This window comes from Pelodiscus sinensis, chromosome 19 (assembly GCF_052426305.1).
Source record: "Pelodiscus sinensis isolate ZL-2025 chromosome 19, ASM5242630v1, whole genome shotgun sequence".
NCBI classification, from domain to species: domain Eukaryota; kingdom Metazoa; phylum Chordata; order Testudines; family Trionychidae; genus Pelodiscus; species Pelodiscus sinensis.
In genome coordinates this window covers 35,633,427-35,658,943 of record NC_143070.1, presented here as the reverse complement: position 1 = coordinate 35,658,943, position 25,517 = coordinate 35,633,427, and the positions used below count along the sequence as shown (strand labels likewise).

General features: G+C 56.5%; 1 long non-coding RNA gene across 1 annotated transcript; it reads right to left on the bottom strand.

The window, feature by feature from the left end:
* Window positions 1-1,243: 1,243 nt before the first annotated feature.
* Window positions 1,244-24,920, bottom strand: LOC142823901 (uncharacterized). Its single transcript, XR_016347291.1, has 3 exons — window positions 22,182-24,920; window positions 8,581-8,699; window positions 1,244-8,269 (listed from the first exon to the last, which is right to left on the bottom strand). It is a non-coding gene; the product is annotated as an uncharacterized LOC142823901 (long non-coding RNA).
* Window positions 24,921-25,517: the final 597 nt, after the last annotated feature.

Sequence of the window (25,517 nt, the reverse complement as noted above, 5' to 3'; positions counted from 1 at the left end):
ATCCTGACACAAATTAGAAAGTGGGTGGCCAAGTATGGAGCGGCAGCTGCTAGGAGAGTGCTCAGTTCTAAAGGCAACCCCGCCCTCCACACACACACACACACACCAGCACCGCTGGTAAAGGACAAAGGTAGCAATTACCTAGCAGCCATTCCATTTCAAATGTCCCATGGGCCTGAGACACCGCCACTGTTACCAGAATCACAGTAGGACTAATGCAGGCTTCCTGCCCACCTTCACTATGCACATCACACAGAAGCGACTGGCACGGTCCATACGCCCCTCTACGTCGGTCTCACCACACGCCGCCCACACCCTCCGTGCCAACTCCACCCCTCCCGTTAGTCTGCAACCGGCACAAACGGTGCATGCAAGCACCAGTTCGTGAAAACTCCCTAGCCCCTCCACCTACAAGCCACTGCCAGAAGGGTGTATGAGTCCCTTTCATGACTCAGTGGAGGTAAACACAAAACCCCTCACCCCTTCCCACACCGCAAAACCCTGCCCCAACCCACACACCTCAAAAAACTCTCCCAGAGCCAGACCCCTTACTCTTGCCCAAACCCGAGGCCCAGTCTGAGGAAACTGAGTGTACGTGGAGGACAACTAGCAACAGACACAGGAGAAATTGAGTGAGAGTGAATTGGCCTGTTATTTTGAAATAACTATTCCCCAGAGCTGTGTCTAGACGGGCCAGTTTTTCTGGAAACATCAGCCGCTTTTCCGGAAAAACTTGCCAGCTGTCTACACTGGCCGCTTGAATTTCCACAAAAGCACTGACTTCCTACTGTAAGAAATCAGTGTTTCTTGCGGAAATACTATTCTGCTCCCTTTTGCGCAAAAGAGCCCCGATCACAAAAATGGCGATTGGGGCTTTTTTGCGGAAAAGCGCGTCTAGATTGGCAAGAATGCTTTTACACAAAAAGTGCTTTTGCGGAAAAGCGTCTGTGCCAATCTAGACGTTCTGTGCTGAAAATGCCTTTAAGGGAAAACTTTCAGCGGCTGAATCCCGACGCCTGGGGCAGAGCAGCTGGGGTGCTGCCGGGTTGGTCCCGTAGCGCCGCCCCTGGGCGCTGCGGGACCAACCCGGCAGCACTCCAGCTGCTCTGCCCCAGGCGTCCCCAAGAGCAGCTGGGGTGCTGCCGGGTTGGTCCCGCAGCACCGAGGGGCAGCGCTACGAGACCAACGTGGCAGCGCCCCAGATGCTCTGCTCCAGGCTTCCCCGATTCAGCTGCTGGTCAGTTTCAGCAGCAGCTGAATGGGGGAAGCCTGTCCGGCTGCCCCAGCACTTCCAGGTTCCTGATGGTGCCGGACCATCAGGAGTCCCGGAGCATTGGATGCCGGACTAATGGAGTTTTACTGTATTTTGAAAAATATTTTCAAATACTTTAACCCCCAAAATACCTTATTTGAAATAATTTCCCAGTGTGAACATAGCCAAACATTACAGCTACGCTGCAATGCTATTTCCATATACTCAAGAATCCCAAAATATCAATCCCTCGTCTTCACAGCAAACTTGTTTTTTTTGGATTCATTATGCCAAGGTCCCTGTAAATATCATTCTACAAGGCGAAAGGGACCTTTTCTTAGAGCACTTTATTTTGAAATTTGGCATCATGTAGACAGCACCAAATGATGAAATAAGATACACAATTTGTATCGCTCAAATTGTGTATCTTATCTCAATGCTATTTCGAAATGGCTTATTTCAAGTACTCTGTAGAACTCTGAGGGTGAAGGAGGGGTAATGAGAGTCTCAAAGGTTCTCCCTCCACCCGCTTTCCTCTCTCAGGTTCTTTCCCCAGCCCCTCCCCAGTTACTTTGACCCCAAATAAAAAACACACCCACTTTATTGTTTCCAAAAAACAATGTCAGTTTTATTGTATCTGCGATGGGGGAGGGGGAGAGGATTAAGAGAGGGAAGGCAAAGAGGGGCAAGGCACAGGCCCCTAGTGGGGAGGTCTGGGGAGCGTGTCACTGGGGTCCTTGTGAGAAACTTTCCCTCAGGGCCTCCCAGATGTGCACCCCCACCTGAAGAGCCTGCTGGATGGCAGCTGTGTGCAGCTGTTCAAAGGGCCTGCTGACCGGGCCTGCCTTTGCTTCCTCCCCCTTCAGATCACAAATATTGTGGAGCACAGAACTCTGGCCACTACTTGGGGGAATGTTCCACTCCCCAACATCCAGCCGGGTGACAAGACATCTCAACCTATGGGGGGAGGAATAGCTCAGTGGTTTGAGCATTACCCTGTTAAACCCAGGGTTCTGAGCTCAACCCTTGAGGAGGCCATTTAGGGATCTGGGGCAAATCTGTCAGGGATGGTACTTGGTCCTGCCATGAGGGCAGGGGACTGGACTCAATGACCTATCAAGGTCCCTTCCAGCTCTATGAGATAGGTATAGCTCCATATATTTATTTATATTAACCTCACCTTGAGACACCCTCCACTACAGGGCAGGCCCGGCGAAGCCGGGCATTGAAGCATTCCTTGCTAGGGTCAAGGTGTCTGGTGTAAAGCTTCGTGAGCCAGGGCAACAGAGTGTAGGTCACATCCCCCACAATGCACAGTTGCATGTACACATCCCCCACCCTGCTGATGAGGTCAGGGAATAAACTGCCTGCCTCCAGCTTCTGGAAGACTCTGGAGTCGCAGAAGATGTGAGCGTCACGTGCCTTCCTCGACCAGCCTAAGAAAATGTCGGTAAACTGCCCACGGTGGTTGAGAGGGCCTGTGGGACCATGGAGAAGTAACCTCCTAGTTTATATACACAGACATCGGGGCTCGGGCACCGATGTGGGTGCCATCAATAATATCACCTCCGCACGGTTCCGTGTTGCTGAGGTGGATGACCCTGAGCAGCTGGATGGTGTTGATGGCCCGCATGTGACATAGTGCGGGTGCTGTCTACTTTGTAACCCGGTGATCCTCCTGGCTGTGTTGCTATGTGTGATTCCCAATGAGCGTATTGGCCCCAGACACCTAAGTCTCAGCCTGAGCACATAACAAGGCTGTTCCCAGGGCAAGACAAAAGAAGAGAGGTGGGGTCGGCCATCAGGCTGGGGGGTAGAGCCTGGGAGTTGAGTTGGTCTAAAACATCCTCACTCCACCTAGCCCAGCCCAGACTGAGAAAGGGAGTGAAGCCCCTTCCCCTCGAGAGGACTAAGGCTGTCTGCCCTCGCTCCTATGTTAACATCTCTCCTATGCTATGCTGTGTCTCTGAGAAGAAATAAACCCTTTTACTCTACTGGCTGGCTGAGACACACATCTGGCTGTGGATGGGGGTGCAGGGTCAGGGGCTCCCCAACACACCATCACACCGCACCACCTGTAGCAGGAGACCAACAAACAGAGAATCACTGGGGTGCCTGAGCCCTGTGCAGGTCCCTCAGCCCACCCCTTCCCTGCCCACACATACCAGGAGCCACCCCCTACGTAGCCTATCCCTGGCAGGGCTGTGTAAGGGTGGGACTGAAAAATTGCCTGGGAAAGGGGCTTCTCCACCACCCCCAACCACTCTTTCCCTAGGGTTCCCCATTCCAGCACTTCACACACCCCTTCCGGGACCTTAGCTGGAGAGCGCCACGCCTGCATGACGTGGGCCCTGACGGTCGACTTTTCCACACCAAACTGATTCCCGACACATCGGTAGCTGTCCGGCGTGGTGACCTTCCACACAGCAATGGTGACCCGCTTCTCCAGAGGGGAATGTTGGTCGCATGCGTGTCCCGTCATGTGAGGGCAGGGGAGAGCCAGGAACACAGCTCCAGGAAGATCTCCTTCCTCGTGCAGAAATTCTGGAGCCGCTGTTGGTCATCCCAGAGCTCCATGTCAAGCTGGTCCTACCCGTCAGATCTAGTCTCCAGTGCAAGAAGCGGCGGTGCACAGCGTGGTGCAGCTGGAAGAGCTGCGCTCCCAGACAATCAGCTGGTGGTTGTGTTCCTGCGGGGCCAGGAGGGCAGCCTGCAGAAACTGCAGCACGATAGCTAAGGGCCGTCAAGTGCCCAGAGGCACCTCTAGCTCCACGACTGGCAAGCTGAGGTATCCGCAAGGGCAACCGGAGCAGTCAGAGCAAAGGCTTTGCTGTCCCTCCAGGGAAAGGAGAAGCACCCGAGAAATGGCTGTACGGGGGGGGGGGGGGGTGTCACTTTGCTACCTTCAGAGGTTCCCTTATCCTGCTTCCCAGCTTTTCTAGCACAGGACCTAGGCCCATCCCTGGGGCAGATGGTGTTGTCTGCCCAGCCACTGATGGTGTCGACAGAGGGGGGTGGGATCAAGCCCACCATCCTGTACTCCCCAGGCAAATCCCTGCCCTATCCCTGAGTTCACTGGAGATCCCACTCTGTCTCCCTGCCTTCAGTGGGTCCCTTCTCCTGCCTTCCTAATGTGGGAGCCAGCTCCATCCCTGGGGTATCTATGTTGGCTGTTTGGCTGCTCCCAGGGTGGGTGGGACTTGGGCCCACCAGCCTGCCCTGCCCAGGAGAAAGGGTCTCAGATAGCCTCAAGCAGCAGCTCCCAGCAGTAATTGCTGACCCGATGCCCTGCCTGAAGTGGTTCTGTGTGGCCTTAAATGCAATTCTGCATCCAATCAGTGTGGACGCTTTCGTTTGAAATAGCTAAGTGCTTTTCGAAATAAGACTGCAGTGTAAACATACCCTAAGGGTATGTCTACACTGCAAGTTTCCTTCAGAAAAAGCTATTCTGGAAGATATCTTCTGGAAAAGCTGATTTTGGAAATAGCACATCCACATTAGGGGAGCTTATCGCAGACTAATTTTGAGGCTTCCCGGTAGTGTGGACGCTCTATCTCGATTTAGCGCCCCAGGATGCACTGGAAAGGACTAACTTTAGAATGAGGCGCTATTTTGACATAGCAGCAGTGGAGCGCCCACTCGCTCACCTGCTGCTGAAAAAGCTTTTTCAGAAGAGACGTTTTTCCGACACTGGTAAACCTTATTCCATGAGGAATAAGCCCTCCATTGTTTCAATTTTCTTTTGAAATAACGCAATTGCTGTGTGGATGCTACTGTTGTTCTGCCAGAATAACGTCCCTTATTCCAGAAAAATGGCACAGTGTAGACACACCCTTAGGGTATGGCTACACTACAGCACTAATTGGAACTAACTTAGAATTAGTTAATTCTAACTAAGCTAATTAATTCGAATTAGTGCATCTAGACCTAAAAGCTAATTCGAATTAGCATTTTGCTAAATCAAAATAGCATGTCCACACTGAGTGGACCCTGAACCAAAGTTAAGGCTGGCCGGAACGAGTGCCTGCAGGGCATCAGGTTAGGACTTAGAGTGTGGAGCTGCTGCCTCCGGCTAGCCGAGGGCTGTGCTTAAAGGAACCCGACCCCCACCCCGGACAGACAGTTCTCAGGGTTCCCCGCTTGCTTGTTTACCTCGATGAGGGACAGCAAAGCAGTCCTGTCTTGGAGTGCCCTGAGTGCCCACACTTGGCACATCACAGCACTCGGCCATCAGCCCGGCTGCATTTGCCGCAGCCTGCCATCCAAGGGGATCAATTGGGGGGATCCAGGCGGCCCTGCAGGAGAGCTTCCACCCTGAGGAGCCCGCAGAGCCACCCCAGTCCTCCCCATCAGGGGCTCGTGCCCCATTCCTCCCTCACCTCCTCCCTCCCTAGTCCCCCTTCCTGATGTAAAAAATAAATGACACGTGGGTTGTTAAATAAAGAGACTTTCTATTTTTGAAAACTGAGGGGTGGGGATTAACCTCTGGGGAGACTGGGAAAAGGTGGTGGGAGAGGGGAAGAGAGATGGTGGGAGAGGGGAGGTGGAAACCTGGGAAGAGGGAGCTGGAAGGGGGAAGCCAGGAGAGGAGGAGGAGGGGAAGTATAAAACTATGGTACACCATATCTTCAGTACTGTGTACAGATGTGATCTCCTCACCTCAAAAAAGCTATTTTGGACTTGGAAAGGGTTCAGAAAAGGGCAACTACAATGATCAGGGGTTTGGAACAGGTCCCATATGAAGAGAGGCTAAAGAGACTGGGACTTTTCAGCTTAGAAAAGAGGAGACTGAGGGGGATATGATAGAGGTCTATAAAATGATGAGTGGTGTGGAGAGGGTGAATAAAGAAAAGTTATTCATTAGTTCTCATAATAGAAGGACTAGAGTACACCAAATGAAATGAATGGACAGCAGGCTTAAAACTAATAAGCAAAAGTTGTTCTTCTCACAGCACATAGTCAACCTGTGGAACTCCTTGCCGCAGGAGGCTGTGAAGGCTGTCCAGACTACCGGATGCTCTTTCCACAAAAAAAAGGCACCCGGAAGTGCTCCTGGCAGGGCATGGGGGCAGCCTTTATTTCCAGGTGCTGCTGCATGCCCTTCCCAGAGACGCGTGCTTAAAGGGAACCCCAGGACAGCCTGCACTGATTCCTCTGCAAGGGCGGCAGAAACCCCCCCGCGTGTGCTCTCACTCACTAAGGTCTGTAGCTGAGGGTAGTCTATCCTTTAGCCCTTTCCCCCCTCTGCCCTCTGTATCGGGCCCTCTACAAGAACACTGAGTCAGTCAGCCATGACGCACCACCGCTCTCCCTTGCGCGACTGGCGTACCTGCAGAATTCCCGTTGGCTCCTGAGCCCTTAACCCGTGGAGATGCTCACCTGGAATGCCTGCAAGTGTGCCGTACAAGGACACGGCAGAAGCAGAGCAAGGACAAAGACACAGACAGAAACAGACAGACAGACAGACAACGTATTGGCCAATACGAGAGAGCAACAAGAGAGAAACACATGAGAGGCAGCCAGAAACCTTACCACCTTGCGTCTTCCTCCTCGAGCCAAGCGTCCTCTGAGGAGGACACCGTGTTCCAGAGAAACTAGCACCCCTGACAAACGGAAGCCCTGTTTCTCCCACAACCAAGGAAGCACCTCGGGAACCTCCGCTCGGACTCGCTGTCTAAGCAAACGTGACTTCCCTTCCTAGACCCGAGTGGGCCGTAAGCCGAGAGATTTCCAGACCCAACACTTATCTCCGTGTCAGCGACGGCTGCTCCGCTCCCAGATGGGACGGTTCTCGCCTCGCTTCGACCAAGCTCCCGAGCTCGCTGTTCTCGTTTCCGTTCCATCCCCAGACGGGAGGACACCGGGACGGTTGACTTTTTATCGCTCGCTACTGAACACAGCAGAGGGGGAAAACCAACCAAACAACTTAGCGTTTCAGTCCGCAAGGACGCGGCATCGCTTCTCCTTCCACCATCGCCCACCCCCTCCCGCTGCCACTACAGAAACGCGGAGAGAAAGGAGGCCTTGAATCTCTATCCATGCTCTGTTGAACCGCCAACTTCACCAGTCCACAAGCCACCAGGCTCCGTGCCCCAGCAGGACGCTCTCTGCCTCAGAAGAAACCTACTGCCAGGATGCTTGAAGATTTCAAAGCACTCATCTCTTACTCACACAGAGCCATGGGAAGGCCCAACGCTGAGGAAACTTCACGAGTCCCGAGAATCACGTCCAGGCAGCTCAAGTCCATCTCGGACGGTTTCTTCTCCGCCCATGGCCCCGCACTGATTCCTCTGCAAGGGCGGCAGAAAAAGCCCAGCGTGAACTCTCACTCACTAAGGTCTGTGGCTGTGGGAATTCTATCCTTTAGCCCTTTCCCCCACTCTTCCCTCTCTATCGGGCCCTCTACAAGAACACTGAGTCAGTCAGCCATGACGCACCACCGCTCTCCCTTGCGCGACTGGCATACCTGCAGAATTCCCGCTTGCTCCTGAGCCCTTAACCCGTGGAGATGCTCACCTGGAATGCCTGCACGTGTGCCGTACAAGGACACGGCAGAAGCAGAGCAAGGACAAAGACACAGACAGAAACAGACAGACAGAACGTATTGGCCAATACGAGAGAGCAACAAGAGAGAAACCCATGAGAGGCAGCCAGAAACCTTACCACCTTGCGTCTTCCTCCTCGAGCCAAGCGTCCTCTGAGGAGGACACCGTGTTCCAGAGAAACTAGCACCCCTGACAAACGGAAGCCCTGTTTCTCCCACAACCAAGGAAGCACCTCGGGAACCTCCGCTCGGACTCGCTATCTAAGCAAACGTGACTTCCCTTCCTAGACCCGAGTGGGCCGTAAGCCGAGAGATTTCCAGACCCGACACTTATCTCCATGTCAGCGACGGCTGCTCCGCTCCCAGACGGACGGTTCTCGCCTCGCTTCGACCAAGCTCCCGAGCTCGCTGTTCTCGTTTCCGTTCCATCCCCAGACGGGAGGACACCGGGAGGGTTGACTTCTTATCGCTCGCTACCGAACACAGCAGAGGGGGAAAACCAACCAAACAACTTAGCGTTTCAGTCCGCAAGGACGCAGCATCGCTTCTCCTCCCACCATCGCACCGCAGCCTCCCACCATCGGCCACCCCCTCCCGCTGCCACTACAGGACCGCGGAGAGAAAGGAGGCCTTGAATCTCTATCCACGCTCTGTTGAACCGCCTACTGCCCCTTCACCAGTCCCCAAGCCACCAGGCTCCGTGACCCAGCAGGAAGCTCTCTGCCTCAGAAGAAACCTACTGCCAGGATGCTTGAAGATTTCAAAGCACGTATCTCTTACTCACACAGAGCCATGGGAAGGCCCGATGCTGAAGACCCTTCACGTGTCCCGAGAATCACGTCCAGGCAGCTCAAGTCCATCTCGGACGGTTTCTTCTCCGCCCACTGTCCCTCACTGATTCCTCTGCAAGGGCGGCAGAAAAAGCCCAGCGTGAGCTCTCACTCACTAAGGTCTGTGGCTGTGGGAATTCTATCCTTTAGGCCCATGGTCACCAACCAGTAGATAGCGAGCTACCGCTAGATCTCAGTGGCTCTAAGAGTATCTCTTGAGCCCTCTCTGAACTGCACGCCTGCGCAGTACATACATTAGCTTTCCTCATTCGAGGAGCAGCTACTCACCGAGCAACAACACAGGTGAGTAGCTGCGAGGAATGGTGGGACCTGGGAGGTCTGGAGGGCTGAAACACCCCAGCCAGCTGACTGTGGCTTTCAGCAGAAAGAGGCTGCCCCGCAGTCCAGCTGATCTGCGGCTTCTCTTCTGCGCCTGCCCACATGGAGCTTGGTGCACTCTGGCTGAGTGCCATGGCCAGCTCTCCGGGCAGCCACTTCCCTTCCCTCCAGCCCGGATTGGCTGGTGTAGGGAACTCCCTGCCCCCAACCTTGTTCCCTCTCCTCTGCCCCAAATCTTTCCCCCTCCCTCCTGGACCCGTTCCCTCCCCCTTGCCCTCCCATCCCACTGTATAAACCGTCCCCCCCCTCTGCAGAAACCTGTCCCCCGGCAGCCTGCCCCCCCTGCAGAAACCAGTTCCCTCTGGCACCCTGTCTCCTACTGCAGAAAACTGTCCCCCTGCCTTCCCCACTATAGAAACCTGTCCCCCCCCCCCCAGCACCCTGTCCCCTGCCGCAGAAACCTGTCCTGGCACCCTGCCCCCTCTCCCCTGCCCCCACTGGCACCCTGTTCCCTGCCCCAGAACCCACTAGCACCCCTCCCCAGTACTGTGTCCCCTGCTCCCAAAGGACTTTTCTATGGGTCAGTGACCCCTGTCTCAAGGCAGGTTCCCTGCCATTCTTATAAATAAAGACAATGTAGAAACTTTTTGTGTTTAACACAGCATTTTATTTAAAAATGAAGCTTGGCCAACAAACCCCAAATTGGGGCCAAGCCCCCATCTGGCCACAACCACTCCTGCACTCCCCCTTCCCCAGACCCTAGATCTGAGCCTATCAAACACTGGAACCCCCTGCCCTGAGCCCCTCACATACCCCAACCCAAATTCCTGCATTCTCACATCCACAAGCCTGTGACTTGCTTAGTATCCCGACACTGCCCAGCCTGGAACCCCCTCCCCGAGCCAGTGCTCAGGGAGCTCCGTGCGGAAAAAAAGTGGCAGCCATTTTTATGCTAATGAAGCGGGGGAGATTTAAATCCCCACTTCATTAGCAACTGCGATACGTCTAATTTACATCCCTTTTCCGAAAAAGGGATGTAGTCTAGACGTAGCCTAGGAGTTTTTCAGGATTCTGGAGATATCCCAGAAAAACTCTTCCGCATCCAGGGTTGCATTTGCTCTTCCGCTTGTTTAGTGGAAGAGCAATCAGGCTCTTTCGGTCACCCCTATATTCCTCTTTCCACAAGGAATAAGGTGGCTTCCAAAAGAAGGTTTTTTTCTGACATTTGGTCCAGTCTAGACAGGCAAAATGTTGGAAAAACCTCAATCTACAGAAGAATTGTTTTTTTTAAAGAAAAGCAGCAGTAGAAGGATTGGGGACAGCAAGTGATGGAGAGGAGGAGAATAGAGAGAGCGGGGCTTCAAGGAAGGGGCAGGGTGGTAAATCTTGGCTTGGTCTGTCATTTAAAAAGTGATCTTGGGTGTAAAAAGGTTTGTTGACCACTGCTTTAGACCTACCCCCCTCCCCCTGCCCTGTCCCTCTGTATCGGGTCCATTACAACAACACTGAGTCAGTCTGCCATGACGCACCACCGCTCCCCCTTGCGCGACTGGCGTACCTGCATAATTCCCATTAGCTCCTGGGCCCTTAACCTGTAGAGATGCTCACCTAGAATGCCTGTAAGTGTCCTGTACAAGGACACAGCAGAAGCAGAGCAAGGACAAAGACACAGACAGAAACAGACAGACAGAACGTATTGGCCAATACGAGAGAGCAACAAGAGAGAAACACATGAGAGGCAGTTTGGGTGGGAGGAGAGGGATTGAATACACTTGGTGGTCAGGGAAGGGGGTGCAGGTTGAGGAGGGGGTGTTGTATGGACTGGGGCGTGGGGGAAGAGGATTGCAGGTTCGGCAAGAGATGTTGAATGGACTGGGAGTGGGGAAGAGGGTTGCAGATTGGGCAGAGGGTGTAGAATGGACTGGGGGGGGGAAGGGGGTGCAGGGGCAGGGGGGGGGACTGGGAGTGGGGGGGGGAGAAGGGGGTGCAGATTGGGCAGGGGGGGGGTGGGGGTGGGAGAAGGGGGTGCAGATTGGGCAGGAGGTGTAGAATGGACTGGGGGGTGGGGGAAGGGGGTGCAGGTCGGGGAAGGGGGTGTAGAATGGACTGGGGGGTGGAGAAGGGGGTGCAGATTGGGCAGGGGGTGCAGAATGGACTGGGGGGTGGGGGAAGGGGGTGCAGGTCGGGCAGGGGGTGTAGAATGGACTGCGGGTGGAGAAGGGGGTGCAGATTGGGCAGGGGGTGCAGAATGGACTGGGGGGTGGGGGAAGGGGGTGCAGGTCGGGCAGGGGGTGTTGAATGGACTCGGGGGTGGGAGAAGGGGGTGCAGATTGGGCAGGAGGTGTAGAATGGACTGGGGGGTGGGGGAAGGGGGTGCAGGTCGGGCAGGGGGTGTAGAATGGACTGGGGGTGGAGAAGGGGGTGCAGGTCGGGCAGGGGGTGCAGAATGGACTGGGGGGTGGGGAAGGGGGTGCAGGTCGGGCAGGGGGTGTAGAATGGACTGGGGGGTGGGGGAAGGGGGTGCAGGTCGGGCAGGGGGTGCAGAATGGACTGGGGGGTGGGGGAAGGGGGTGCAGGTCGGGCAGGGGGTGTAGAATGGACTGGGGGGTGGGGAAGGGGGTGCAGGTCGGGCGGGGGGTGCAGAATGGACTGGGGGGTGGGGGAAGGGGGTGCAGGTCGGGCAGGGGGTGTAGAATGGACTGGGGGTGGGGGAAGGGGGTGCAGGTCGGGCAGGGGGTGTAGAATGGACTGGGGGGTGGGGAAGGGGGTGCAGGTCGGGCGGGGGGTGCAGAATGGACTGGGGGGTGGGGAAGGGGGTGCAGATTGGGCAGGGGGTGTAGAATGGACTGGGGGGTGGGGGAAGGGGGTGCAGGTCGGGCAGGGGGTGTAGAATGGACTGGGGGTGGGGGAAGGGGGTGCAGGTCGGGCGGGGGGGAGCCGTGCAGAGGGCGCGGGCAGACGTGAGCAGGGCCTGAGTAGCGCTGCGGGGACGTCCTGAGATGCAGTTGGGGGCGGAGAGAAGCTGGAAGACGCTGGGCGGGGCTATGCCGGGGGGCGGGGCTATAATAGGGGCGGGGCGGACTGAGACACGCCCCGGGAAGCCGCACTATGAGAACGACAACTGCCAGGATGCATCGCTAACGCTGGGAGTGACACGCGCGCGAGACCAACCCCGCCGCTCCCTGGTCAATGGCCGCATTGTGATGTCACTTCCGCTGCACCCGCCCAACCGAACAGCGCCGGGCCTGCCCTGGCCCTGCAATGGCCGATGGGAGTTGCGGCCTGGGGCACTCAGTTTCCCACAAGCCACTGCGGCTACTTTCCCTACTCCCCCTCATCCCGCCCCGCCCCGCCCCGCAGCTGGGCGGGGCTCCTGCCTCACAGACGGCAGCGTCCGCCGCTGATGCCCCGCCCCCACTCGGGAGAGGAGACCGCGCGGCAACCCCTCCCCCCTACCAAACTCCTCCCCGCCCCGTGCAGTCTGATCCCCCCGCACCAAACTCCTCCCCGCCCCGTGCAGTCTGATCCCCCCCCCTACCAAACTCCTCTCCGCCCCGTGCAGTCTGATCCCCCCCCCCAAACTCCTCCCCGCCCCGTGCAGTCTGATCCCCCCCCCTACCAAACTCCTCCCCGCCCCGTGCAGTCTGAAACCCCCCCCACCAAACTCCTCCCCGCCCCGTGCAGTCTGTTCCCCCCCACCACCAAACTCCTCCCCGCCCCGTGCAGTCTGATTCCCCCCCACCAAACTCCTCCCCGCCCCATGCAGTCTGCTATCCCCCCGCCCCATGCAGTCTGCTCCCTTCCACACCAAACTCCTCCCCGCCCCGTGCAGTCTGCTCCCCCCCACCAAACTCCTCCCCGCCCCATGCAGTCTGCTATCCCCCCGCCCCATGCAGTCTGCTCCCTTCCACACCAAACTCCTCCCCGCCCCCTGCAGTCTGCTCCCCCCACCACCAAACTCCTCCCCGCCCCGTGCAGTCTGCTCCCCTCACCACCAAACTCCTCCCCGCCCCGTGCAGTCTGCTCCCCCCCCCCACCAAACTCCTCCCCACCCCCTGCAGTCTGCTCCCCACCACCAAATTTCCCAGCCGGCTTGTATGGGGACAGGCAGGGGGACAGGCTAATGCTGCTGTTGCCTTATAAACTGCAGAGGAGCAGCGTGAGGCGGGTTGGGGGGGGGGTCTCTAATGCGTCCCATTTACAAGCACAGAGGGGCCCCGTGAGGGTTTTCCAGAAACCCCGAGGAGTTTCCTGCTGCTCACTTCTGTGTCCCAGCTGAGTTCCTGCCAGTCAGTGGCCCCGCCCCTGCCATTAATGACGGAGCCTGGGACCCGTTTGTGTGCGACACAAACCCACGTGTCACTCGCCGGACCATTCAGTGCTCCAGCCTGACGGGAGCCGATAGAATGTGCCCCACATTCCATCATTTGCATGCCCCGCGGCAGGGCTATGATGTCACTAGCAGTGCGCTGCTGTTCATAGCGGGAAACGGCAGCTTCGCACCAAGCCGGGCACGAGATAGCGGGCTCAGCGCTGGGGGCGGAGCTACAGGGGAGCGGCCCGGCTGGGCGGGGTGCACACTCGGGTGCCCAAGGGCTGAGATCTGGGCGGGGCAGCGTCACGCTCTGACCTCGCTGCCACCTCCCGCCGCCACTCCCTTGGGGCCAGGTGGTGCAGTCCGGAAGCCACTGCCCTGCCTCACTTCTCCTCCGCCCACTTAGGGTGGGATTTCCTGGGGAACCCGCTCCCTGTGACATCAGGACCTGCTATAGGGGCAGGGCGCCACCCCGCCCAAGCAAGGAGCAGAGCTAGGGTTGCCAGATGGTTTCAACAAAAATACCAGACATACCTGACGTGACAATCTACATTACATCTGCTTTAGAAAATACCGGACATTTATAAGAGGGGTAGCCGTGTTAGTTTGAATCTGCAAAAGCGGCGAGGACATTTATATTTTCTCAATTTGTTTCCCAAAAAAAAGCTGAAATCCTGGACTGTCCAGTTCAAAACCGGACACCTGGCAACCGTAAGCAGAGTGGTGCCTTGTCGGAGCGGTTCCAGCCTCCACTCTGCTGTCCCTCCTCTGCCCCACGTACCACGGGAGCTGGTGGGGTATGCTGGCTGCACCGCCGCAGGAAACTTCCAACCCCAGTCTCTGTCCCAGACAGGCACCCTGCATCTGAACCCGTCCCGCCTAGCCCAGTGTCTCCTGCCTACCACTCTCTGACCTGGTGTGACGGCGCGTTGGGGGTTCCCCGTCTCCTGCACCCCGAAATGGCACAAACAGACTGCACCAGCCGGTGGAATAGAGGAAGTTTATTGCCTCTCCAGGATACAGCACAGCACAGATGTAGTCTGGTCACAGAGCTGGGCTAGGATGCCTCAGGCCCCCTTGAGATGGGGGAGACTGGGCCCCTAAACTCCAGCCCCTTCTCCTAGGCTCTCCTCCATGCTCTCCCACAGTAACTAACTAAATTCCCTTGCAGCCCTGCCCCCCAGTCAGGGCAGCATTCCACCTTCCTTTGTTCCTCTCCATGGGGGGTGTCTGGCCACTGGTTCAACAAGTTTGGCATTACCTCTGCCTAGTGAGGCTTTCCCTGCTGGGTCTTGCTCCAGACAGCAGGGGTCACCACAGCCCAGCAAGTACCCCCACTACGTCACAGTTCTCCCCCCTCCGAGAGCGAACTGAGCAGGGTCACTCCGCTCGTGACCTAGGGAAGTTCGGGTCCTCTGCGTGGGAACCCGCCCCGGGGACATGGGTGCTCCCCTTGACTCAGGCCGGCTGTGGCAAGGCCCCACATGAGCTGGCTTCCCTCTGTCCACTCGCCGCCCCGCTCCAGGGCGACTGGCGCAGGCCTGTCCTCGGGGGTCACACCCACCCTTCCGCTGGCCTTGATCTCTGGCCAGGGTCTCTCGGGCCGGGGCCATGAGCCCAGTGAGCCTTCTCTGGACAACCAGGGCGGCTTCCACCCCCGAAGCTCCATCCAGGGAGGTCTTCCCCTCCCATAACTCTCTCAGCAAGCCCAGAGGGTCTATCTGGGGTAGAGACCCCCAAGCCGCTTTCCTCCTGTCTTGGGCCTTCCCGCCCCTCTGGCAGGAGTCACAGGACCGGCAGTACCGCTGCACGGATGTAAAGATTCCCGGCCAATAGAAGTGCTGGAGCAGCTTCAGCTGGGTGCTCCGGATCCCCCGGTGGCCCCCAACGGGGACATCGTGGGCCAAATACAGCAGCTTGAGGCGATACTTTCGGGGGACGACCAGCTGCCGCTGGACCCCCCATGCCCTCGCCTTCCTGGGGGGGAGCCACTCACGGAACAGGAGCCCACGCTCCCGCAGGAATCTCTCCTGGCCACCTCTCCCCCGGGGCTGAGCTGCATGGAGGCCAGCCTGGTCCCTCAGCCTCTGCAAGGAGGGGTCTGCCTGCACCTCAGCCTGGAATTCAGCTGCTGAGGCAGGGATCGGGACCTGTCCCCCACCTCTGCCTAGGTCCGGAGTCCCAGCCTGGCTGGACCCTGTGTCCACTGGGATGGGACCCTGAGGACGCTGCCAGGAGTCCTTCCCTGGACCCACGTTGTCAGCCCCCCGCTGGCTCTGGCTCCGGGTAGTGACTAGAGCCCGCTGGGATCCATGGGGCCACTCCTCTAGGTCATTCCCCATCAGCACCTCGGTGGGCAAGTGCGGGTGCACCCCCACTTCCTTGAGGCCCTCCTTCGCCCCCCATTTCAGATGCACCCGGGCTACAGGCACCTTAAACGGGGACCCGTCTATGCCCTTCAGGGTCAGCTGCGCGTGGGGTAGTATCCGCTCCGGGGCCACTATGTCGGATCGGGCCAGAGTCACCTCTGCCCCCGTGTCCCAGAAGCCCGTCACCTTCCTACCATCCACCTCCAGGGGTATGAGGCACTCGCTCCGCAGGGGCCGTCCTGCCCCCACCCGGTACACGGAGAAATCCGCCTCCTGAGAATCAGACCTCCCAGGGGAGGTGCACTGAGCATCCTTCCCCTCTCTCTGAGCTGAGGTTTGCCTGCCAGCCCTTGCCTCTGGGGCAGCCTGCCCTTCCTCCCGCCCCAGCCAGTTAACCCTGGAAAGTCCCCAGTCCTGGGACCTGGTGCACTGAGCCCTCTTGTGGCCTTTTTGCCCACAGCGATGGCAAGTTAGGCTTTGGGCTGTCTCTGTCCAGGCCCTGGCTGGTTCTCCGGGGCGCAGACGACCTGTTCCTTGGTCTCGCCCCGTAGTTGACTCCCTCCGTCGCTCAGCCGAGATCCGGTCTCTGCGCGGTTCCCTCTCTCTCCGGGACTCCCGTTCACACCCGGACCGGCTCTCCGTGAACTCATCCGCCAGTCTCCTGGCCTCCTGGGGGTTCTCTGGTCTCCGGTCCTTGAGCCACAGCCTCAGTTTGGGTGGGCACGCTTCATAGAACTGCTCCATCATGACCAGCTTGAGCAGCTCCTCTGCAGTCTGGGCTCCGACTCCAGACACCCACTTGCGGCAGTATTGCGCCAGGCGGGAGGCCAGGTCCACATAGGTCTCCCGTGGCCCTTTCTGTACCCCCCGGAACTTCTTCCTGTACATCTCGAGGGTCAGCCCGAACTTGTGCAGCAGGGCCTCCTTGACTCGGTTGTAATCCCCTGGCTGTAGGTCCTCCAGCTGACTGAGCACTCCGGCCGCCTCCTGGTTCAGTGCGGGGATGAGCTCCTGCAGCCAGTCAGCTGGGGGGACCCGTTGCAGTCCACAGGCCCTCTCAAAGGCACTGAGGAACCCGTCTATGTCACCCATGTCCTTCAGTTGGGCCACCACGAGCCTCTCCAAGCGTCTGGCAGTCCTGGGACCCTGGGGCCCATCCGCACTTGGCGCAGCCGGTGCCCCGCCGGTTCTCCGCTCTGCCATGGCCAGCTCATGCTGTCGCTGCCTCTCTCGATCTTGGCGCTCCTTCTCTCGATCTTGGCGCTCCCTCTCTCGGTCCTGGCGGTCCTTCTCTCGGTCCTCTACTTCCAATTCCCTGATCCGCAGCTGGATCTCCAGCCGCCGCAGCTCCGCTGGGCTGGCCCCTGCCCTAGATGGGCTACGGCTTGCAGGCCTCCCGGGAGACGCTGTCTCATCTCTCCGGTGGGTTCCAGCGCTCCTCCCCCTCTCTGAGCCTGACACACTCTCAGGGGGGGTCTGGCTGCTTCCCCTGGGGACAAGATCCTGGCCCTGTGGCTGGTCATTATCTTCCAGCTTGGCAATCAGCTGGGCCTTGGTTGCTTTCTGCACAGGCAAGCCCCTCTCTCTGCACAGCCCCACCAGCTCTGCCTTCAAGAGTCGGGCGTAGGCCATCTGCCCGCTGGGCCCCTCGGTGCAGACTCACCCGTCTAGTGCTGCAGCGCCCCACGATTCCCAGGAACCGCTTCGCTCTGTCTCCAGCACGCCTGGCTCCAGGGCTCTTGCTTCTACTGCGCCTTGTCGCTTGCCGCTGGAAGCTCCATCCACGGGGTGCAGTGCATCCCACTTCTGACACCAGAGTGACGGCGCGTTGGGGGTTCCCCGTCTCCTGCACCCCGAAATGGCACAAACAGACTGCACCAGCCGGTGGAATAGAGGAAGTTTATTGCCTCTCCAGGATACAGCACAGCACAGATGTAGTCTGGTCACAGAGCTGGGCTAGGATGCCTCAGGCCCCCTTGAGATGGGGGAGACTGGGCCCCTAAACTCCAGCCCCTTCTCCTAGGCTCTCCTCCATGCTCTCCCACAGTAACTAACTAAATTCCCTTGCAGCCCTGCCCCCCAGTCAGGGCAGCATTCCACCTTCCTTTGTTCCTCTCCATGGGGGGTGTCTGGCCACTGGTTCAACAAGTTTGGCATTACCTCTGCCTAGTGAGGCTTTCCCTGCTGGGTCTTGCTCCAGACAGCAGGGGTCACCACAGCCCAGCAAGTACCCCCACTACGTCACACCTGGTACCAGCTGAGCGCTCGTACCTGGGCACCTTCCGGTCACGGTTCCCAGTCGGTTGCTGTCAGGCTGTGGACCGAGCAAACGTCACTTCCAGTCCGTGGGACGGGTGTCCACCGTGCCACACATGTTGGCATGACGCTACATTGTGAGAGCTCACAGCTCCCACGTGACTGCTGTTTGTTGCCCCGCGAGGGATGCGAGATGCACAGCTCCTGCCTCATGCCAGAACGCGCCACGGGAGTTACAATCGCCCCTGCCCGCCTCAGTGCATCATGGGAGCCGGAGTGGGGTTCCCATGTGTGAACTGTCAAAACAAGAGGCCCCCTTGAGAGAGCGCGTGTCCGTCTCAGTGTCTGCCAGCTCCCGCTACAGTCACGGGTGGGGCCCTGAGCCCGAGTCCCTGTCCCGCCTGGCTCTTCCCTCTGGCCCTCTCAGACTGTCTGGGCCATTGCAGGCTCCAGCTGGGGAGCGGAGGGGTGTTGCTCTCCAGGAGAGGGACCCGAGTATCCATCTGACTGGAACACGTCACGCACACATGCCCATGCAAAAGCCCCACACCGCGCCAAATGCTCACATGCAGGAACACGCTTCCATGGCCCCTCCTAAGGCCAGGCCTGGGTCTGGAGTCCCCAGCACTACAGGCGTGTGCATGGCCCTGCTTGCTTGGCCCCTAGAGCAAGGGGCAGGTTTGCATCTGTCTCCACACGCTACTGTTGGAGTCACTGAACCGACGTTCTGCCCGGCAATGTTTTCCAGTCGATCTCCATGCTAAGGATGTTGAAGACTAGTCAACTACAGCCTCTTCCCGATTTACGAACCGGTTACGGACCAAGCAATTGGTCGTAACTCGGTTCATGCGTAAGTCAGACCCCATAGAGTTACACGCGACGGCGCTGCTCGTAAGCACAGATCGTGTTCGTAACGCGGGGGTCCGCCGTTTATGAAGCTTCACTCATAACTGCGAACGGTCATAAGTCGACCGTTTGCAATTCGGGGACCGGCTGTATCTGATAAGCATTTGCTTATCGGATAGTAATGTCGACTAGTCAATCCCCCCCACCTTGCTGCCTCTATGAAATGGATTCAGCAAAGGGGGGATGAGGGAAGGAGTACTTCGAAATGGCAGATTTCTCTGGAGTTTCCACTACATGCCTCTGACGAAGTGGGTCGGTGCCCACGAAAGCTTATGTTCCAATAAATCATAAGGTGCCTCAGGACTTCTCTTTTTTTAGGGATGTTAGCTATCGGGTAATTCAGTGGTCCCCAACACGGGGGCATTTGTGTGCGCCTGCCAAGTGCTCAGGGCTGGCCTGGCCCCGGGCACATGGCGCATGCGTGGTACCGGAGCCGGCCCCGGTCGCATGGCGCACGGTGAGAACCAGCCCCGGGAGTGCCGCGGATTGGCTGCCCACGCTCTGAGCACGTGGCGCATGGGGGCAGCGCTGGCCCCGGGCGTGCAGCGCTCGCAGGGTGCGCCGGCCCCGGGCGCGCGGTGCTTGAGGGGGGGCCCCGCCCCAGGCACGCGGCTATGGGAGGGGGCCCACTCCCGGGCATGCGGCTATGGGAAGGGCCCCCCCCGGGTGCTAGGGGGGGCCCTGCCCTCTTGTACCCGGCAGGCGAACGGCCACGCCCCCTGGCGCCCAGCAACCTCAAATGGTTGGGGACCACTGGGGTAATTTAATCCTCGACTGTTAGCAGTTACACAACTATTACACAGTCCCCGAGGGCAGGGGCGGCAGCCAGTGCGCTCCGGCTCCATTCCAGGGAGCCCCCTGGCCACTCTGTGCTGCTGCCTCACCGTGGGGTGGCAGGCGGGGGTTGGTCCACAAGGGCAGCTAGTTTCAAAACCAGCTTCCTATGCAAACCAGCTGCCTGTAGCCCCACATGGCTGCCTCTGATACAAAGGCAACAGGGCAGGACGGCAGAAGCTCCTGTCCACCAGGCATTCAAAATGCTGGCAGACACAGGCTGCTTGCCAGATCAGCATCTGCCCGCAGGGAGCTCGGCCCCCACCCCTCCGTGGACAGGAGCTGCTGCCACTTGGGCTCCATGGAATGTGAGCACTTTCCCCTACCCTCCCCCTCCCCACCTCTGATACAGGCAGCAGCGTGGGCTGGCAGGCAGGCAACTTTGCGAAGCCAGCACCAGCTCCTGCCTCCCCCTCTTGCCTCTAGAAGAGGCAGCAAGGGGATTGACAGGTGGGTCCATGAAGCCACCACACACAGTGCTCATGCATATCAGCTCCCGCCTGCCTCCTCCCACCATACTGCTTCCTCTGTATCAGAGGCAGCAGCAGAGAGGTGGGGGAACAGGCCAATCCAATGCTTGTGGGGTGCTGATCAACTGTACAACTGCGCCCTCTTGTGACACAAGCTGACAAAAGCTGGCTTCCCACAGGTATCAGCTCATGCCTCCTCCCTCCTTGCTGCCTCTGACAGAGACAGCAGGTGAGAGGGGAGAATGCATGTAATCGACAGGATTGACCAATAAGTTGAAGCTGGGAGGGGCTATGATGGGCAGGGCTATGATAGGGGCAGGGCAGACTGAGACACGCCCCAGGAGGCCGCACTCTGGGAACTACAACTGGGAACTACAAATCCCAGGATGCATCGCTCAAGCTGGGAATGACACACGCGCAAGACCAACCCCTGGATCAGTGGCTGGACTGAGATGTCACTTCCGCTGCGCCCGCCCAATCAAACAGCCCATGGGAGCTGCAGATTGGGGCACGGAACGTTTCCCACAAGCCACCGCGGCTACTTTCCCTGCTCCCCCTGATTCCGCCCGTCTCAGAGACCCCCCCCCCCACCAAACTGCCCAGCTGGCTTGTCCTGTGGCGTCAGGACTTGCCAACCCCCCCAGTCTGCTCCCCCAACTCCCCACTCTGCTCCCCCCTACTCCCTGCAGTCTACTCCCCCCACCAAACCCCCCTGCAGTCTGCTCCCTCCCAACCCCCCAACTCTGCTCCCCCCTACTCCGTGCAGTCAGCGCCCCCCCCCCCCCTCCCCCGTGGACAGAAGCTGCTGCTGCTTGGGCTCCATGGAATGTGCAGCACATCCATAAACCTGGACACCCCGGACGTCCCATCATCTCTGGTATTGGCACGCTCACTACTGGTCTATCCAGCTATGTAGACTCTCTCCTCAAACCCTACGCAACCAACACCCCCAGCTATCTCCAAGACACTACTGACTTCCTAAGGAAACTACAAAACATCGATAACCTCCCCAATAACACCATCCTTGCCACCATGGATGTAGAAGCTCTATACACCAACATCCCACATGAAGATGGATTACAAGCAATTAGAAACACTATCCCAGAGGACACCACTGCCAGCCTGATAGCAGACCTACGTAACTTTGTTCTCACCCACAATTATTTCCAGTTTGAGAACAACTTATACCTCCAGATCAGCGGCACAGCCATGGGTACACGCATGGCCCCACAGTATGCTAATATCTTTATGGCTGACCTAGAATGTTTCCTCAGCTCCCGTCCCCTTTTACCCTTCTCTACTTACGCTACATCGAGGACATCTTTATGGTCTGGACGCATGGCCAAGAAACACTGGGAGACATTCCACAGAGATTTCAACAACCTACACCCCATCAACCTCAGCCTGGACCATTCTACACGAGAGATCCATTTCCTCGACACCACAGTACAAATCAACAATGGAAAATTAGACACCACCCTCTACAGAAAACCCACTGACTCATACAGTTACCTACATGCTTCCAGCTCCCATCCAGCACACACCATACAATCCATCATCTATAGCCAAGCCCTTCGATACAACCGCATCTGCTCTAATCCCACTGACAGAGACCAGAAACTTCAGGATCTCTTCCAAGCATTTATAAACCTCAACTACCCCCTCGGAGAAATAAAAAAGCAAATTGAAAGAGCCAGACGAATACTTAGAAACCATCTACTTCAAGACAGACCCAAGAAAACCAACAATAGAACACCACTTGTCATCACCTACAGCCCGGAACTTAAACCTGTCCAACACATTATCAATAAACTTCAGCCTATACTGGAACAGGATACTAAACTCCAAGAGGCTCTGGGAGACAGACCCATAGTCTCCTATACACAACCACCTAACCTCAAGATTATTCTTACCAACAACCACAGGACATACTACACTAATACCAACCCTGGTACCTTCCCTTGCAACAAACCCCGTTGCCAGCTTTGTCCACATATTCACTCTGCTGATACCATTATTGGACCTAACCAAGTGAGTTATAAGATCAAGAAAAGGAAGTTACTCACTTTGTGCAGTAACGATCGTTCTTCGAGGTGTCCCCCCGTGGGTGCTCCACGTCTGGTGTCAGGCTGGTCCCGGCACCGCAAATTGGAGCTTGACAGAGCTGTGTGTGTGTGTGTGTGTATGGCCGGACCATGCACGTGCAAGCCGGTTTTGCGCCTTTCACCTGCCGCGCACGGTCCGGTGCCCGCCAGTTCATCTCACCGCCTATCTGAAAGACAGAAAGACAAGATTCCGAAGCAGGGAGGAGGGCAGGTCGTGGAGCAACCACGGGGACACACCTCGAAGAACGATCGTTACTGCACAAAGTGAGTAACTTCCTCTTCTTCTTCGGGTAGTCCCCATGGGTGCTCCACGTCTGGTGACTCCGAAGCAGTAATCTCAGTTAGACGTGGGCTTCGGAATCGGGATTCTGAGCGGCAGGCAGCACTGCCAAGGCTACCGCTGAGTCAGAGGCGAAGTGCTGAACAATCGCATAATGCCTTGAAAAGGTGGAAGTAGAAGACCAAGTCGCCGCCCGGCAGATGTCCCGCAGAGGGACTCCTTTCACGAAAGCTGCAGACGTAGCAACTGCTCGTGTTGAGTGTGCCCTAGGCTGCGATGTGAGCGGCTTCTTACAGATAGTATAGCAAGTCGTGATACAAGAGACAACCAATTTAGAAATGCGCTGGGCGGATAAGGGCTTGCCCGTAGAAGGCCCTGATGTCGAAATGAAGAGGCGATCCGTCTTACATAGAGTACGGGTTCTGTCTATATAGAATGCTAAGGCTCTACGCACATCGAGCGTATGCAGGAGAGCATCACGCTGAGAGGTATGAGGTTTTGGATAGAAACATGGCAGAACGATTGGTTCATTTATATGAAAATCTGTGCAGACTTTAGATCAGGGGTGTCCAAACTTTTTTCAAAGAGGGCCAGATTTGATGAAGTGAACATGCGTGAGGGCCGACCATTTTGCCTGACATTCTTTGAACCATTAAAATTAAATGCAAATTAACTATTTTATGCAAAGTTTATTGCAAACGGCATACTTTTCATTTCGTCACATGGATGACAAATCTAAACAGGTGTTAAATCACTCTGCCTTTCATATCTGAAGGCCAGATGAAAAAAAATCCAGGAAGCTGAAATATATGTCAGGAACATTGTAAAGTACATTACATATTATTGGTAATAAAGGTTGTCTGTCAACTTTTAAGTTCAAAAAATATGAACAGGAACATAACACCAAGTATACATGTTGTGTCCAAATATATTTATAACTGATTTAGACCAACTGACATTAACTGAGATTTTACAATGTATTCATCTCAATACATATGGATTCGTTGGGGGCCATAAAAGATAGATATTGCCAAATTACCTGTGGGGCCGTATTAAACCGGAACACGGGCCGCAATTGGCCCGCGGGCCGGACTTTGGACATGCCTGCTTTAGATAGAAAGGCTGGATGAGACCTCAGTATCACTGATTCCGCGTTGAAGACTGTATAGGGAGGTGTTGACATTAGTGCGGATAATTCACTCACCCTACGTGCCGATGTTATGGCAAGAAGAAAGAGTACCTTCATTGTAAGCATCGACACCGGTACCGTGGCCAACGGTTCAAACGGTGGTCTAGTTAGGACATCAAGCACCAGGTCAAGACTCCATGCAGGTGGCAGAGGCCTACGTGGTGGGTTGAGGTTAGCCAATCCTTTGAGAAATCTAGTCATCATGGGATGAGAAAACACTGACTTGCCTTCAACGGGGTAGTGAAAAGCAGCTATCGCCGCTACATGGACTTTAAGTGATGAAATGGAGAGTCCAGTTGACTGTAGCTGGAGGACATAGTCCAGTAAGACATGCATTGGTGAAACCAGAGGGTCTAGAAGCTTAGGAGCGCACCATCGCACGAATCTAGACCACTTGGACAGGTAAGTTTTCCTGGTGGAATCCCTCCTGCTGTGCCAGAGAACACGCTTCACCTGGTCCGAACAAAGATTCTCGGACTCGCTGAACCATGTACCATCCATGCAGTGAGGTGCAGAGTATCCAGCTTTGAGTGAAGAAGGGAGCCTTTCTGTTGTGTCAGCAAGTCCAGTAAGAAAGGTAATCGGCGCGGTGCTCGTACAGAGAGCTGCAGAAGAGTTGAGTACCATGGCTGTCTGGGGCTATGAGTATCACTCGTGCCCTGTCCATCACGATCTTCTCGAGTACTCTGGGAATAAGTACAACAGGGGGGAATGCATACAAGAGTGATGTGCCTCAATGAAGGAGAAATGCATCTCCCAGAGAGTGAGCACCCACTCCTGCTCTGGAACAGTAAGCTCTGCATTTCGCGTTGGCACATGTAGCGAAGAGATCTATCACCAGAAAGCCCCACCGATGGAAGAGAGGTAAGAGGACATCCGTGCGGATAACCCACTCATGGTCTTGAGGGAAATGCCTGCTCAGCGCATCCGCCGTGGTATTGTTCACACCTGGTAAGTATGACGCGACTATAGAAATGTTGTTTTGAATGCACCATTTCCAGAGGCGGATCACTTCTGCACAAAGTGAACGGGATCGGGCACCTCCCTGTCTGTTCACATAGTACATCGCCACTACATTGTCTGTGAGAATTCTGGTGACAGTGCCTCTTATGTATAACTTGAAGTGTTTGCAGGCATGAAACATGGCTCGTAGCTCGAGAAGATTGATATGGAGCATCATCTCCGTTGTGAACCAACGACCCTGAACTGTTTTTGCGCCCATGTGGGCACCCCAGCCGATGAGAGAAGCATCTGTGGTTATCTCCACTGATGGTTGCAATGCGTGGAAGGGGACTCCTGACAGCATGTTGTTGTGATTGGTCCACCATAATAGAGAGTCCTTGACATGTGCTGGAAGTACCACAGTCTTGCGGATGCTGTGCCTTGTAGGCTTGTACACCGTGCTCAGCCAATGCTGCAGACACCTGAGGTGTAGCCTTGTGTGGCGCACTATGATTGTTGTTGAAGCCATATGACCCAGAAGCTGGAGGTATACACGTACTGGGAGCGTTGGAGCTTGCAAGACTGTTTTTATCAGGTCTTGTATTAGTTGAAAATGCTCGACTGGCAGATGAACTCTCTCTAACTGGGAGTCGAGACGCGCTCCTATGAAGTTTAGAATTTGTGTTGGTTGTGGACGTGATTTTTGAATGTTCACAATAAGGCTGAGGGAATCGAACAAATCCCGAGTTGCAACTACCATGTGAAGTGCCTCTGACTGGGTGCGTCCCTTGATGAGGCAGTCGTCGAGGTAGGGGAAGATAGAGACTCCTATCCTTCGTAGATGGGCAGCCACTACCGCTAGTGATTTGGAGAACACCCTTGGGGC